This window comes from Furipterus horrens, unplaced genomic scaffold (genome assembly GCF_987537825.1).
Source record: "Furipterus horrens unplaced genomic scaffold, mFurHor1.1.pri manual_scaffold_13, whole genome shotgun sequence".
Classification (NCBI taxonomy): Eukaryota; Metazoa; Chordata; class Mammalia; order Chiroptera; family Furipteridae; genus Furipterus; species Furipterus horrens.
In genome coordinates, this window is record NW_028327183.1 from 7,830,554 (window position 1) to 7,845,828 (window position 15,275).

General features: G+C 59.2%; 1 protein-coding gene across 3 annotated transcripts in view; it reads left to right on the top strand.

The window, feature by feature from the left end:
• The first annotated feature begins 340 nt into the window (after window positions 1–340).
• The window catches only part of ADGRG1 (adhesion G protein-coupled receptor G1), a 38,378-nt gene continuing 23,443 nt past the window's right edge, over window positions 341–15,275 (top strand). Inside the window, exon 1 of one of the 3 annotated variants that reach the window (XM_090259346.1) lies at window positions 341–419. The gene's annotated coding sequence lies outside the window, so the exon portion shown is untranslated. Of the gene's footprint in view, window positions 420–1,688; window positions 1,711–8,883; window positions 9,150–15,275 lie in introns of those variants that run through there. The other 2 variants (XM_090259348.1, XM_090259345.1) reach the window with 2 other exon arrangements.

Sequence of the window (15,275 nt, forward strand, 5' to 3'; positions counted from 1 at the left end):
AGGGAACTTGCAGACTTGGTAATTACATATGGGGAGCAGCACCCCTCAATTGCCTTGGGGGCACTACTGAAGCTCAGAGACATTCAAGGAGCCCCCACAGCTCATCCAGGGTCCATGAGTGGGCCCATAGCTGCCCATGTGTCCCTGAGTAGAGGTGCCAAAGGCTCTTGGACGGTTAAGGTGAAGAGTGTGGGGTGCTCAGCACCCAAGGGGCCAGGTCAGTCGGCTCCTGCATGGAAACCCAGGAATGAGAGAGGGAGGTGGCCGCTGTGGCTGTGGGGCCAGCCGGAAATGGTGCAAGACGGACAGGCGGGGCCTCACCTGTAACCACGTATCCAGACAAGTTCAGACTGGGAGCCGAGAGCCCTGGGAGGAGGGGGAAGGGGAGGAGGCAGCTTCTGCGCAGTCAACACACGCAGGTAAGATGTTGCGGTATGGGGTGGGGAAGGGGGTAAGAAAGGTCAGAAGGGTGTGATGTCCCAGTCTGGCCCACGAGACCTTGGCTGGCCCTAGGTCTGGTTCAATGACCTGAAGACACGTGTGAGGCCGAGCTCTGAGCCTGCGGAGGGTTCGGAGCTGATTTGGGGGCTCTGGCTCGTCCTAGGGTTGCCCCTTGTTGCTCTGTCTGTGATCTGGACCCGTTCCCGTGGTAGCCCAGGGAGGCTGGCAGGCAGTGGGGTGTGCTCCCTGTGGCCTGACGGTCGAAGGCCAGGTGAGGCGGTGCACCCCGGTGCTTGGAGAAGCAGATCCCGTGCCTGCTTCCCCCGTCCTGCAGTGCCCGGAGCCTGCTTCCTGCTGGGATTCCATGGTAAACCGGTTTGGGAGCAGGTCGGCCTGGGTTGTTTAACTTTTGACAAGGAGGAGGAAGGCAGCCTCCCCTGGTCAGCTGCGTGGAAGGGGCAGGGTGCAGGCCTGGGGTCGCACCTGTCCCACTGGCCAGCCCAGGGTCCTTTGGCCTCACCCCAGCCCCTCGCCCGACAACACAGCCCTTCCTGCCCTGGCTGCGAGAGGCAGGAGGTGAAAGTCAACTGCTTCCTGACTGGCCACTCCTCCTCTCTGGGCCAGGCCACCGTGATGAGACTCCTAAACAGTGACCAAGGACACACCAGGACAGGGAGCCATCGTGGAGGAAAGGGCCGGGCCCTGCCAGTGCGTCCCATGGGCCCCTGGGCCAGGCCTTGCTCTTCTGGGCTGTTTCCTTATCTACTACGAGGGAGGTGGGTGGGGGCAGTGACCTGAAAACAGAGGCTGGGCAGCAGTCGCCCCACCCCTGGCCCCAGCCTAGCCTCGCTGCCCCGACCCTACGAACCCAGCCTCCTGGCCCCACATGTCAGCCAGACAGAGGAGGGTGGCTGGAGTTGGTGGGGCCCTGGAGCCCGACCAGCTCCGCCCCTACAATGTGACTCCCTGGGGTGTATGGGCAGCAAAAGGGGCCCCCCCCCACGTTCCCTCTGTTAATTAGGCCACCCGTGTTAATGAGTAGCTATCATCCTTTCTCCATTACGCCTCCTGAGCCATCTGCGCCCCAGCACTTAGCGGGAGACCGGGGGCGCCCTGGCGGCCCGGGCAGAGGCATGTGCAGAAGGCGGTGCTCCTGGGTGGCATCCTGGGGCGAGGCGGGGCGCTCCATGGGCTTTCCGCAAAGCACACCCAACTCCGACTCTTTTGTTTATCAAAAGAAGAGTGAGTGGTGGCAGCCCTGGTTTCCAGGTAGGGACACTGAGGCCCCCTCTTTCTGACTCCCCAGGTGATCTCCTGCAGCCCACACCTTAACACAGCTCTTTGCTGGGCACCAATCAGTGGCTGTGTAGTAGAGTTGGGGCACGTGGAGAGGTAAAAGTCGATTCTGGGCCCTGTGAACCCTATGGCAGGCAAGTGAGATGGCACATTGTCACCCTCAAAATAAAGCAAAGGCTGCCATCCCTGCACACGGCAGTGCTGCCTTGTGGGCGGTCCCTGAGCCTCTCTGGGCCTCATTTGTCTCCCTGGAGTGGGAGTGACGGTGCCAAAGACACCTGGACCGAGTCTTGGGCATCTGAGCTGCTGCTCCCCAAACCTCCCAGGCCAGGGCTGAGGGAGCCTCTGAGAGGGGCATCACCTTGGTGACCCCAGCAGCAGCTGGGATGGCCTGTCTGGGACCTCCGGGCCAGGAAGGGAGGCTCCCTTCCACTTCCTGGGTTGGGGGAATTTGCATTTAAAAGACCCTAGGAGAGGGGCAGTGCCCGCTACTGTCTGACCTGCCGCACAGGCCAGGTGCCTCCAGTTTACCCCCGAGGAGGATGCCTGCCGAGGGACAGACAGCTCAGGGCTGCACGGTTTGATGCCAGGTCCCACGCGGTGCTATTTTAAGGGCTTTGGGGAAATGCTGGGAGGAGTCTGGGTGGGGCGAGGGGCAGTTTGGAGCCTCCCAATCACTGGGTCTCCCTTAGGCCTGAGCAGGGTGCCAAGGGTCCCCTTGGGAGGACCAGTCCTGCCACTGTCACACCCCGAGGAGGGGCTGTACTTCTGGCTTCAGAGCCTGAGCCCACCCAGCTCCAATCTCCTGAGCGGCAAAGGGGGGCTGACGTGTATAGGTGGATAGGGCCTCACCTGAGAAGCCCAGGCCCCTGGATGCGCGGCCCTGCCCCGGCTTCCCACGGCAGGGGTGGCCCAGGCTGACTGGCATAGGGCTTGTGGCCCATCGTTGGTGGGCCCATCTTTGCCCTGGTCTCAGGGACTTCGGAAGGCTGGGAGGCAGGAGTATGGCCACAATGACCTTCCAGGCCCGTTCTGGCTGGATCCAGCCCTCCTGCCAAGGGCATGTGGGGGCTGAACTGAGGTCAGACATTCCGTCATGTGTAAGAAGTGGGGGTGGCTGCCCTGTCTACCTTCTCGCTCGAGTAGCTGGGCACCCAGGCGTGCCTGCCTCCTGGGGAGGTCAGCAGGGGTGGCCCTGGGAGGCCCAGCCAGCCTGAACTCTATCTAAGGACCTGTATTCTGTAGTGCCCCCCCGCCTTCCAGCAGGACAAGAATAGGGTGACTATAGCGGGTTGATGTCTGTCTGCCTCCCTGTCTGGGCTGGGCCCAAGGTCACTTCTTGTTGGCAAGTGGTCAAGATGCCACTGGAACCAGGAAGGAGGAGGAAACTGGCCTTCAAGTCAGATCCTGGCTCAAACCCTGTGTGGCCTTGGGCTGGTACCCCTCCCTCTATGAGCCTCAGTCTGCTCCTCCAGCAGATGGGTCATGGCGTCCTTGGCAGGGTGTAGGAGAAAATTCCAAGTCATTTGCCTTCCACACAGTTAGTGCTCAATAGGGGCACATGGGCTGTGGGTCTGAAACCTTCGGGGGGAGGGGTAGGCAGAAGTCGGTGCTGGGGTCTGGTGTTGACACAGGAGCTGAACTGGCATCAGGGAGCGACTCCTCCTCATAAGCCCCAGGGCTTTGGGAACCTGATCCAGGTAAACGTGGGTGGGGCCCCTGCCTGGGCTCAACCCCAGAGGGAGCCGAGGAGGTTGAGTCTGTCCTTGCATCTCCAAATAAGGTCTCGAAAAACTGGCTTGAACCTGGGCCTTTCCTCGTCGGAGCCACACCTACCTCTTGTACCCCAAACCTAGGCTTGAGTCGCCATTAGACTTGTTCCATTTTAATGGCCGAGAATCCCTCCTGCTCTCCCCACGTCTTGGATTTGTCAGGCTCCCTGCTTCTTCTCCAGCTGGGGGATGAGCAGAGGGGGGGGGAGGGAGGCCCACCGCACAGGGCACACAGCTCCCTTTGTGACCGTGGCTGAGTCACATGGGCAATGCCAGCCCCCTGGGCCCCGGGGCGGGTGTGATGGGAGACGGTGTTATTGTGGGGCTGGGCCTGCCCCCACGCCTGGGCCCAGGAAGCGTTCCCACGGGAAGGAATGGGAAGGCGGCAGGGAGCACTGCCTGAAAGGCTTGTGCTCTGGGTCCCAGGACCTGGGTTCAAGCGCTGACTCTGCTGTTGACGTGTTGTGAAGCTTCAGGAAGGTTCTCTCTCTGAGCCTCAGTTTCCATCTCTGTGAAATGGGAACGGCCATCACTGTTTTGTAGAGGGGATACTGGACATGAAAGGGCGCTGTACGCTGCGGAGTGCTGGGCGTTTTGGCGTTTGCGCTGACTTGGTTGTCATCGTAATTGTAACCAAACAAAAGCAGAGGTCTGGCTGCCCGCCGCCACAAAAGCCAAAGGCATCAGGCAGGTGCTGGTGTGAAAGGAAGAAGGTTTTATTCAGGCGCGCGTGACCTGGGAGAAGGGTGGATTCCCTTTTCAAAGCCCATCTCCTCTTTCTGCCATGGAAAAAGTCCAGCCATCCTCAACAAGACCAGGACAAAAGCCAGGGCCCAGGGTTCCCGCTCCATTTTAAAGCACAGACCTTTGGAGCCTGCAGGCAGCTGCTGAGCGGTCTTAGTCCCCACCCAGGAAGCTTAGCTTATCCCCGCCACTGTCCATTTCAGGCTCCCTCCTGTATGTGGCACCCACACAGCCATGGGCCCATGCGACTGCTGGGGCCACATGGTCGCACGCTCATCACCAGGTGGGCCAGAGAGAGTGAGAGAGGCTCCCTCCTGGAGATCATGGGCCATGTGGGTGCTAAGGCCATGTGGTCACGGAGCAGAGGGCACTGTGTGAATCATGAGCCAGGGAGCTTCTTTGTTCCCCTGGGATTATATTAGCTGGGGCGTGGGACAGACCAGGTGCTTTCTCAAGATGACCAATCAGCTTTCCAAACTTTTGTGTGCTTTGAGTGGGTCCACCTCCCAACCGATTCCTTCCTTCCCCACGTTACACTGACAGGTCTCTTTGGTCCAGCACCTCCCTCTGTGCCATTCTGCCTTCTGTGGCACATGTACCTGCCTTCCCCTGGTACCACCCCCAATCTATTACCGGAGGGGGGAGGATTTTTTCTCCATCCAATTATCTTGCTAGCTTTCTGTTTGCTCAGGGTAAACACCTCTCCCTTCCACCATCTTGGTTGATGGGGGAGACTCCCTGGCATTCCGAATGTCTGTTTTATGGTAACATAATAACATTGGCTCAACATTTGTTGAGCCTCTACTGTGTGCCAAGCATAGTGTTCGGTGATTTACAAGGCCACTCAGCTTGCAAGAAGAGAAGCCTGGACGTGACCTGCTCTTGTCCAATAAACAGACAGTGGTTGCCTGTGCCCTTCCCACAGGTAGCACGGCTCCGCCCTGTTTGCGAGGCTGGCTCACTCCACTGTGGCTTAGAAATGGAGAAAGGTGAGGCCTGCAGGAACAAGGCCGTGTCCTCTCACTTGCCCAGACCTCTGTCACAGTGGGCACCATGGACCTCCCATTCTCTTATCCCTGTCCTGGGGCCCACACATGCTCCCAGATCTCCCACCTCCCTGGGGGACCCATGGCTGTCTCATTTGCAGGTTTCTCTGAACAGTAAAACCCTCACGGATACAGCTGGGGTGCTCACTGGTGCCTGGTCCATGAGCTTTACATACGTGGCCTCATTTATTATCACTGGTGCTGCTATTATTGTTCCCAACTGAGTCACGCAGCTGGCAGAGCCGGGAGTAGACTTGAGACCAGGCTATGGGCTTCCAGCCTCTCCATGCGGCACAGGCCCCCCCCCCCTTCCATCCTTTAAAATAAAAGCCTTTCTGCCCTCCCCACCTTGTCTCTGGCCACTGTTACTTCCAGTAATGCCCATCAATGTTTCTCTCCCTCTCTTTCTCCCTCCCTTTCCCTCTCTCTAAAAATCGATGAATAAAATCTGTTAACAAAAAAAAATAAAAAAAGAAAGAAAAGAGCTAGCCAGGGCTCTGCGGCCAACACACTTGATTCAAATGCTGGCTCTATCCCTGAAAGGCACGGGCAAGCCCCTCTCCCTTTCTGGGCCTCTGTCCCTGTTCGGTGAAGTGGGGACAGTGACTGTTGTGAGAACCAGAGGAGGCTGATGAAAGATGAAGAACCTAGAAGGTTAGAGCCCACACATCAGGAGGCCCAGCCACATACCAGCTGTGTGACCTTGGCTGCGTTACTTTGTTTTTAATGCACCAGTGGGCCCCGGCCACAGGATTGGCGGGATGCAATTAGCACAATGTACGTAAATAGAACAGAGAGTCTTATGCAGTGAACGCTATGGGCACAGCAGCTGTTCTCAGTCCCGTTAGTAGGACTAATGGTAGACCGTGTTGTGATTAATAATAATTTATTTGGATCCTTTCCTTTGATTCCCAGAGCCTTCTGGGAGCTCTCTGGTGCTAATAACGGACTCCCTGGTATCACCCCGATGTGAGTCAGACTTGGAGCTGAGGCCTGCTCCCCACCCCTTCTCCGGAGTCTGGCACAGTGCCCAGCACATAGTAGGTCTCTGAGAAGCCCGATGATGAAAGGGCAGCCAGAGCTTGGCCAACTGCTGCCCTGGCCAGGCTGCCTCATAGGCCTTTCCTATGTGGCCACAGTGGCAGCTGGCTGCAGGCCTCTGTTGTCCCTTGCTTGGGCATTCAGCATGATATAGGACCCTGCCATGTGCAGAGCGGTGGCGCCTCCAATTCTCCATCTGTGCCCAGCTGGCCAGCACCCTCTGGGAGGTGTGGTTGGGGGACCACTGCCCTGCGGGCCAGGATCCCAGGGAGCAGCTGAGGCTGCCCCGCCAAGCAGCTGGCCCAGCCCTGCAGGACAGACCTCAGGAAACCGAGACTTCGAAGTGATGACTTGCCTGGGGACACGACATGTAAGGGACTCGCCATCCTTTCCTGGATAACTCGCTTTTGCTCCCTTGTTTCCTGACCCCCCATTGATAATGGAGTGTCCACTGTGGCCCTAGGAGGGAGCGGCAGGCCAAGAGTGCCCACAGTGCCTGCCCGCCCTGGGCATCAGCCACAGCCCGGAAGAATCATTGCAATTCTTCCTCCCTGCAGCCTGATTTATGCAGGCAGGTGAGGGGTATCCTTCACCTGTAGCAGCCCTTGGGCCCCCTTAGCTGCCTAGAAAGTTCCATTCATGCTGTATCAAGTGACTTTTCCCCCGTTTTAGAGAAGAGACCTGCGGTGCTCTGAGCACATGTTCTGTGCGGGCCCCACGCCAAGGCCCGGGGAGGCTGTATTCATGAGTGATCAGGGGAGCCAGTGTGGCGCCAGGCCACCGGGCTGCCATCCCAACTCCGCCGCTTCTAGCTGTGTGACCTTGGGCAAGTTAATTCCCTTCTCTGAGCTTCATTTCTCCGTCCTGTGCACCCCTTCCTCATCACCACATTCATAGCAAATATTTTTGAGGGCTCACCAAGCAGCAGGCACTGGTTTCTTGCAACACGCCTCCCACCCTCCCCCACTGTCTTGTGGCGCGTTGGCAGTGGCGTGAGGGAAAGTCTGGAATGTAGTAAGTGGTCAGCAAGTGTAATCATCATTGTTATTGCTCTTGTTGCTGTCATCACTTACCCTCATGAGGCTGTGAAATTGTTACAGGAGAAACTCCCCAAAACTCGGTTCTTCTCGCCAACGCAGTGAAGAATTACAAATCAGAGAGTCTATGATCGTGCAAGCAAGCAGGGTTTATTGGTGATATGCTCTCAGGGAAGGCAATGGGCCTTGCCGAAGTCGGGGAGAGGGGCAAGGGCAGCGGTGGCAAAGGCATGGTGGCAAGAGCCTGAGCCGGGGTGGCCTGAGTGAGCCCTTTGTTCTGAGGACTTAGCTGGTGGGATAAGGGAGGGTGAAAAAGTTACATACTGATTGGCAAGTGAAGGTGGTGCAGCCTTGGTGGTGGTGGGGGGCAGGCATGAATTCCCAACGGTGTTAATGGGCTTCTTCCTTTGGGCTCTGTGGGCCCTTTTGGGCCTTGGGGTAAAAGCACAGTTTCAAAGGCTTTCCTTCCCAGATAGTGGAAAGGATAAATAGAATTTCAAGGGCTTTCCTCCTCCTGCGCTAACACAGTGTTTCTTGTGATGTTGGAATACCTGGCATTCTTGTCAGAACAGGCCCAGGACGGCTGAGTTAGGGGGTGAGACAGGTCTCCCTCCTCCTCCCTGCCATGGTTTACTCTCCATCCTACCTAACAAAATCCTTACAGCACCTGTGACTTGGCAATCATTTGTCCCTGTTGTAGGGATGAGGGAAAGTGGGGAGTCCCCACCCTGCAGGGCTGCCATGAACCCAGAATCTCAGCAGTGGGAGCAAGCTGCTGGCAGAGGCCAGTGACCAGAAAGGGGATGGGGGACATTGGCCCATTTCCAAATCCCTCTCTGAGTTTTTGGAGCCACTGGGAATGGTTCATCACCTGGGCCTCAGTTTCCTCTTTGGCCCAGCAGGCGGACTAGAAGATGCCTTTTCCAGAAGCCCCCAGGGTCTCAGAACCCAGTCTTGGGATGTCGAAACTGTGGGTGTTTGGGGAGCATTGAGATGGGTCCCTTTGCTGGGAGGACTGACGCTCAGGGAGGAGTCGAGCTCAGGTGGCCAGTTGTGGCTCTACTGGCTGGCTGCATGCCAGGCACTTGAGACCCCTCCCTCAGCACCTTCCGCTCTGCCGGTCGGGTCAGCACGGGCTTCTGTCTGCTGCCAAGGAGGTTGGACTCTCCTTCAGGAAGGGGCAGTTGTTTCCTGGGCCTGGTGGTGGGGGCCGCATCAAAGCGGCCTGTTGCCGTAGCAACCCTGGGCTCTGCGGGAACTTTGGGAAGAGCAGCCCTGGGGAGGTGAGGAGGCAGCGTTATCCCTGGCCGGCATCAGTCTGGGGAGCCTGGCACCTGTTTGCCTGGATGAGGGGTAAAGCCGAGGTGCCCCCTTGTCCAGCGCTGAGTCATAGGCATCCCTTAGGGTCACTGCATTGGCTCTCAGCCCTGCCCCCTCTCAGCCTCCCTCTGAGAAATCAGTGACTCACTTATGGTCCGTCATCCCCAGCCATTCTGGGGAGGAGGGAGGAGTCCATCAGGGGCAGGAGGAGGCATCCCCCCACCAAACACACCCCAGCACTTCCCGGGGCTCCTCCTCCTGCTCGGCACTGGCTGCCTGCCTGCCCTGCCTGCCCTGCGCAGGAGAGGGGCTGGGAGCCTGCCACACACGAAGGAACAGGAATGAGGCAACGGCTCCAAGCAGGACCACAGCAGGCAGGTTAAGCCTTGGCGGGGGATCTGGAAAGGCGGCTCGGCGGCCTGACTCTACTTGGGACCCTCCACCTGGCACAGGTACCATGTCAAGGAGGGAGGAGGGAGGGGGTGTGTGTGGCAGAGAGAGGGGCGTGGTCCAATGGGGAATTTGGAGGTCTTGGTTTCTGGGTGGGAGCCCATCCAGAGGAGCATTGCTGGGCTCTCTGGAGTTGCGGGCTAATGGACAGGGAGAGAGATCCCTGGAAAGGTGTCAGGTCCGAGAGGGCAACACTCTCCGAAGCACTAGTCATTTGTGAGCTGGGGAAACTGAGTCTTGCTGGGCACAGTCAGCTGGGGTCTGCTCCCTGGGGGGTGAGGTTGCTGTTCACTCCCGCTCCCACGGCACAGATGGGAGAACCGAGGCTCCGAGAGGGCAGGTGGCTCACCCGCGGTCACCTAGCAAGTCAGGGGAGAGCCGGCCAGGGTCCGGCCTCAGGAAGGAGAGGCTGCTGCATGGGGCTGGGCACTGGGTACTCGAGGGCTGGGGCTGGGCCCCCAAGGGAGCCGAGGGCAGTCTGGCTCTTTGTCACATGGGCACCCTTGAGGAGGAGATGGTCTTGGCTGTGGGGTTTGAACACTGGGGAGCAGGGGCGACAGAATGTCCTGGGAGCCAGAGGAAGACAGATGGGGACACTGAGTCTGAGGGCTGCAGAGTGCACCAGCCACTAACCACAGGGCCCCTGGTCTCCCGCCTGCTGGGCGCCGATAGGGCCTTCCCACCCGGGGGCTACCCTGTCTCACCCTGGGGAAACTGCTGGTTCCTGTCCTTCCCGCCTACCCCACCAGCCTGCTTCCTGTGGTGCTGAGCTGGGATCTTCCAGGGCCCCACAGGAGGGGGCTGGTGCTCATTTTCTTGAGGACGGTTGGGAGGCCCCTCTCACCCCTACCCACCCCATTCCCACCCCTCTTGGAGCAGCTCTGGTCCTTGTGGCTCCAGGGGGCCAATGAGGTTATAATATAAACATTTATTGAATACCTGCTGTGTGTCAGCTACTGTCTTAGGAGTGAGGGACATGGCAGTGAATGAGGTAAATGCCCCCAACACCCCCTCCCCGCCCTGTGGGTACCCTGAAGGCAGAGGGATGGTTCCTTGGGGTGGAGACTGAGTGGGAAGAAGTGTCTCCAATCAGTGAGAGAGGAGGCCAGGGTCCCTGCTGACAAGGGGATGAGAGTCTAGGGCTGGGATTAGCTCTTGGGGCCAGATCTGATCCCCCTTTGCGGGGACTCTGAGATACAGACCCACACTGGTCATCACAGCACCGTGGCCACCTAGCCCTCCTTCTCTCTCTGGGCGTCAGCTGCCCCGGCTGCTAAATGCATGTATAAGGTGATCATAGCTGTCCTGCACCCCGGGGTCTTGGGGTCTGGCTCCCAGAGTGTCCGGTCACGAAGGACACCCCTGCAGTTGTGGTCTATGAGGGCGACCCCCACACCTGCAGCCGTACTGCCTCTCAACGTCCACCTCCAAGGCTTAACCTGCCTGCTGGGGTCCTGCTTCGGAGGGAGCCGTGCACGCAGGGCAGGCAGCAGGCAGGCAGGGCAGGCAGGAAGGCAGGCAGGGCAGGCAGGAAGGCAGGCAGGGGTGGTCTTCGAGGCAGCCTGCACTGCTGTTGCCCTCGGGCACTGCGCAGGGGCCAGAATTGTGTCAGGGACACAAACAAACGAGACAGTTAGAATCTGAGGCTGAGGAATGAGAGAAGCTCCTTGCTGGAGGTGGAGAGAACTTCCTGACCTAGGAGGACGGGGTCGCTCAGCAGAGGACATCTAGGCTGGGCCTAGGGACTGGTAAGGACGGGAGAAGGGCCTGGGTGTGTGTGTGTGAGCGTGGGGGTGGCTGTTCCCAGCCGAGGAAACTGCGTGGGGAAGTGTTTGGGAATGGGGAGAGCCTGGGAGGTTGGGGCGGCCGATCACACCGGGGACCGGGCCCACACGTGTCATTTAATGGGGACCAGAGTTCCAGTTTGGAAGGTTCTAACCTGCTCCGTGGGGGCCGGGGGTGGGAGTAGGACGACTTGGGCAGCTCTGTACACAGGTCCAGGCTGTGACCCAGCAGGATGGGGGTGGGGGGCAGGGTTTGTGGTGTGGGGCTCAAGGCACGTGCTTGGGGCACAGTGTGTCGGTGGTGGGAGGTGTGCCCATTTCAGGGGTGTGGGTGGGCTTCTACACGGCGGGGATGAAGAGTCAGGGGCAGAGCTGATGGGGGAGGGAGAGGAATGTGGCCGCATAGCCCCAAACCCTGGTGCTACCCCACCCCGGAGCTTTAGCAGACTCTGCACCCTCAACCCCGACCAAGGGCGACTCTGTGGACCCCTCCTTCTGACTCACAGCAGATGGGGGCATCACGTGAGCAAACTTGGCAGCTGGGGGACCAGGACCCCAGGGAACAGGCAGATGGTAGGGTGGGGGTTGGGGGTGCCAGCAGGACTGGATCAGACAGGCCTTTCAAAGGGGGTGGGACGGGGTCCAGGCTGGGCTCAGCCTCTCCAGGCTTGCCCTCTGCCTGTCTGGTCCTCAAGCCCCAATGGGAGTCTCCGAGGTTCCCGGGGACCCCTGTAGATTTTGGGGTCAGGCCTGAGCTGTTGGGCAGAGGGCCCATGGGTCGGGGAGAAGCCTGGCACACACAATTTCTGACCCCTGCTCAGTTCCAGCCTGCTCCGTCACAGGGGGCTGAGGCACCCCCCAGGTTCCTCACGCCCCAAACTCTCCCAGGTCCCTGGGGACTCAGCCTGGGCCAGCACAGTCCTCTGCCCTCAGAGCCTGCCGGGCTCAGGCTCCGTGCTTTGCAGGCACCTCCATTCCTGCGGGGCCGGAGTGCACGCTGAGCCCCCTTAGAGATGAGGACACCGGGGTGCAGGAGGCTTACCTGGGAGCGACCTCTTGTGTTTGGGGCTCTAGGGCCTGCGTTTCCGTCCACCATGCTCTCCTGCCCCTTGGTGGGGAGGGGGCTCCTTGGCCAGGCCAGACTCTGTGCTGGGTGCCCTCATCTCAAACCCCATCCCCGCTGCTGCCCAAAGCCTCTCGGACCACAGGGAGAGCAAGGCCGCTTGCGTGGGGAGGGCCCTGGCTTTGTTCCTCTCTGGCCATGTGAACTCGTGTGTCTGCCTCAGTTTCCTCATCTGGGGGTCTGTTGTGGGGGTGAAGGGGTTACTGTAGGGAAGTGTTTGGAACAGCCCCTGGCCCATGTAAGTGTTAGTCTTACCATGATCTCCCTTGGGGCAGATATGTGTACCGAGGCCCAGGAATACCTTATAATAATTTGGGGGACTTACACCTCCTGCCCCCAGGAGAGCTGGGGCCACCTGGACTCTGGGAAGAGCCTTTCCTCCGACCCCCCAGCTGGACTTGTGTTTTGGCGGGGAGGCCTGTGGGGTGGGCATGTGCTCCTGGGCTGATACCAGCTCAGGCCGTTAGCGGTGAGCTTGGCAGCTCCAGGCAGGCAGAGATCAAAGCTGAGGCCTGAAGAGCTGGCAGAGCTTCCGAGAACCAGGGGACAGGCCTCCTCATTAGAAGATGGCCTGGGGGTGGGGGCCTCCCTGTCTGGAAGCCAGCCCACCTCCAGTTCCCTAAAAGGCTGGAGGTTCTGCAGCTAATGGCTCCAGTGTGGCTCCCCGCTCTCAGGGCCACTTAAGCGAACTCCAAATGAGCAACAGGGAGACTAGAGCCACGAGAGCCGCCTCTGCCATCTCTCAGTCCCTTCCCTCCCTTATTGCTCTGGGCCCACGGGGTAAGTGGGGGTGTGTAGCCTGCTGCCCAAGGCCCCAACCTCAGTATCTTAACCCACGCTCTCCTTGCCCACACCATAACCCATGGCAGGGTTGTTGCTGGGATGTGGACCGATAAATCGCTGCCAAGAGTCGACTTAGCACACTGCGTGCCTTCGAGAAGTCCTTCCTAAACTCCAGTCGAAGACAGTGTCTTCAGGGCCACAGGGTGGTTGAGTTAGAACGGAGTTCAAATCCTTGAACCGTGGCCTTGAGCCAGCGGCTTAATATCTCTAAGCCTTATGACTTAGACAGTAAAACAGGGATGAAGAGACCTGAATCTCCTCTGTCTAAGCCAGCCCCTGCGGCGTTAACTGTGACAGCCACGTGCTGTAGGGCCCATGGGCGGGGGAGACCTCCCCAGCTGCCCCAGACCTCTGCTCCTCCATCGCCCAGCTCAGCTGTTCCTCTGGGAGAGGCAGCCCTAGGTGGCACAGCTCTGGGGCTGCTTGGTTCTGTCCCAGCCCGAACAGCTGTGTGAATGTGGACAGCTGCATTAGCCTCTCTGTGCTCTGTTTTCCCCACCTTTACAATGAGGGTGGTCACGGCACCTCAAGAGGGTTCAGTGAGCCACTGCATCCTAAGTGCTGCATATAGTGCCTGGCACACCGTAAGTGATGTCACTGCCACTGTTCTGGGCCAGCCCCAGTTTTGCTACAGAGCAGCCGATTGTCCCAGAGCCATGACCCTGTCCTCCCATGATGTCACTGGGAAAGGCACCAGAGAACCTGCTGCCACGAACACTCTCATCCAATGGGGTTCTGATCTGCTGGCCTGAGTTGTTGTCCAAGCTGGGACTCATCCTGCTCCCTGAGACCACGGCCTGACCAGTGTGGCCACTGTCCTGGGCCTGCAGGGGAGGCCTGAGTTCAAGCTGGGCTGGTTTCCTAGGACAGCACTCTGGTCACTTCTCTGCTGGGCTGAGTTTCCTTGGCCGCTGGGGGCTGCATTGGGTGACCCACTCCTTCTTGATCCCTGGCCAAGTCTAGCCTTCAGGGTGTGGCTCTGTGGCTGACCTGATGGCGGGGGGACAACTGCCCTAATCCACCTGCCTTGTTGGTGACAAATGCAAGGGGTGAACCCCAGGGGCTGGCCATGCTTGGGGTAGCTGAGTCATGCTGGGCCTGGTGCTCTCTGCCCGCTGCTTCTCTGTCTGTGTCACCATCCGGGCACATGCCAACCCCTTGGGACAACTCATAACCCACCCCCCCTACCCCTGGTGTGTGCCGCTTCACTGCCAGCAAAGACCCTCCTTCAGTCCCGGGTGCTGTCAGTCCTCAGAGATTTACATTTTTATCCTTGCTTCACAGATGAGGATGTGGGTCCCCCAGGCCAGTCAAAGGTACCAGGGACCTGAATCCGGGTCTCCTGCCTTTGAGGCTAGACCTTTCCGCACGACACTACAGATGGTGTCCTCAACTGCGGTAGGGAGTTCATGTTTGCTGTTGGCGTCTGGCAGGGAAGTAACAGAGGGAGCTTGGGCATCACACGGGCTTCTTCACGGCCCAACCAGCCCTGAGCTTCTCTGGCCCTGGGGGTGAGAGGCACCCAATTGCCACCTTCTTCCCAGGGGTTAAGTCCCTGACAGTGTATCGGCCATTCTAGCAACATCAGGCGATGTTTGCGGGCAGGTAGCACCCCCATCTCGAAAGCCTCTCTGTAGCCTTGTCTGCCACCACGCCTGGACTTCCACCATTAGTGCCACCCAATTGTACCTCCAGGGGCTCCTAATGGCCTGCTAATAGCTCTGAGAGCTGGACGGGAAGCACAGAGGGAGAGAGGGCATCAGGGGAATGGGACCAGAGTGGGGAAGGGGGGACACCCTAACTCATCGGGGAGCTGAGGCTGCCCCTGGCTCTCTGATCCAATGGTCCTGCATCTGGGTGGAGGCACCTTTAACCTTGAGGCACTTCCCCCTCTCACCCACCTGCATGTGACATTGCCCTTGGAGAGCCATGATAGTGGGCAGGGCCGGAAGGAATCCTCCTGTGGTTTTCTCAAAGCTGTACTTATCTGACGTCCATGACTGTGCCTGCCACACCCTTCTGGGCTCTGCCCCTTCTGAGCACACCCCAAATCAGAAGGGCAGTGTCTACTGTCCAGCTCCCGGCTGGGGGTCAAGCATGCCCAGCTCTCTGTCTGAACTGCGTAGAGGGAGCCAGGCCGGGAACAGCACGCATCACCAGCTGTGGGTGGATGGGGACTGCAATACCTCCCCACAGAGAGCCTGCAGCAGGTACCAGCACGCCCGGGAGTCCTGCCTCGTGGGTTTGGGAACCAGAGTGGGAAGATGCTATCTAAACAGAATGGGAATGCAGAGGGGAGAGGACCTGGCCCTGCTCCCGAGCCTCTTGGACCTGCACGTCCGCCTCCCTGAGGATAGAAGGAAGTTGGTGAACGCACA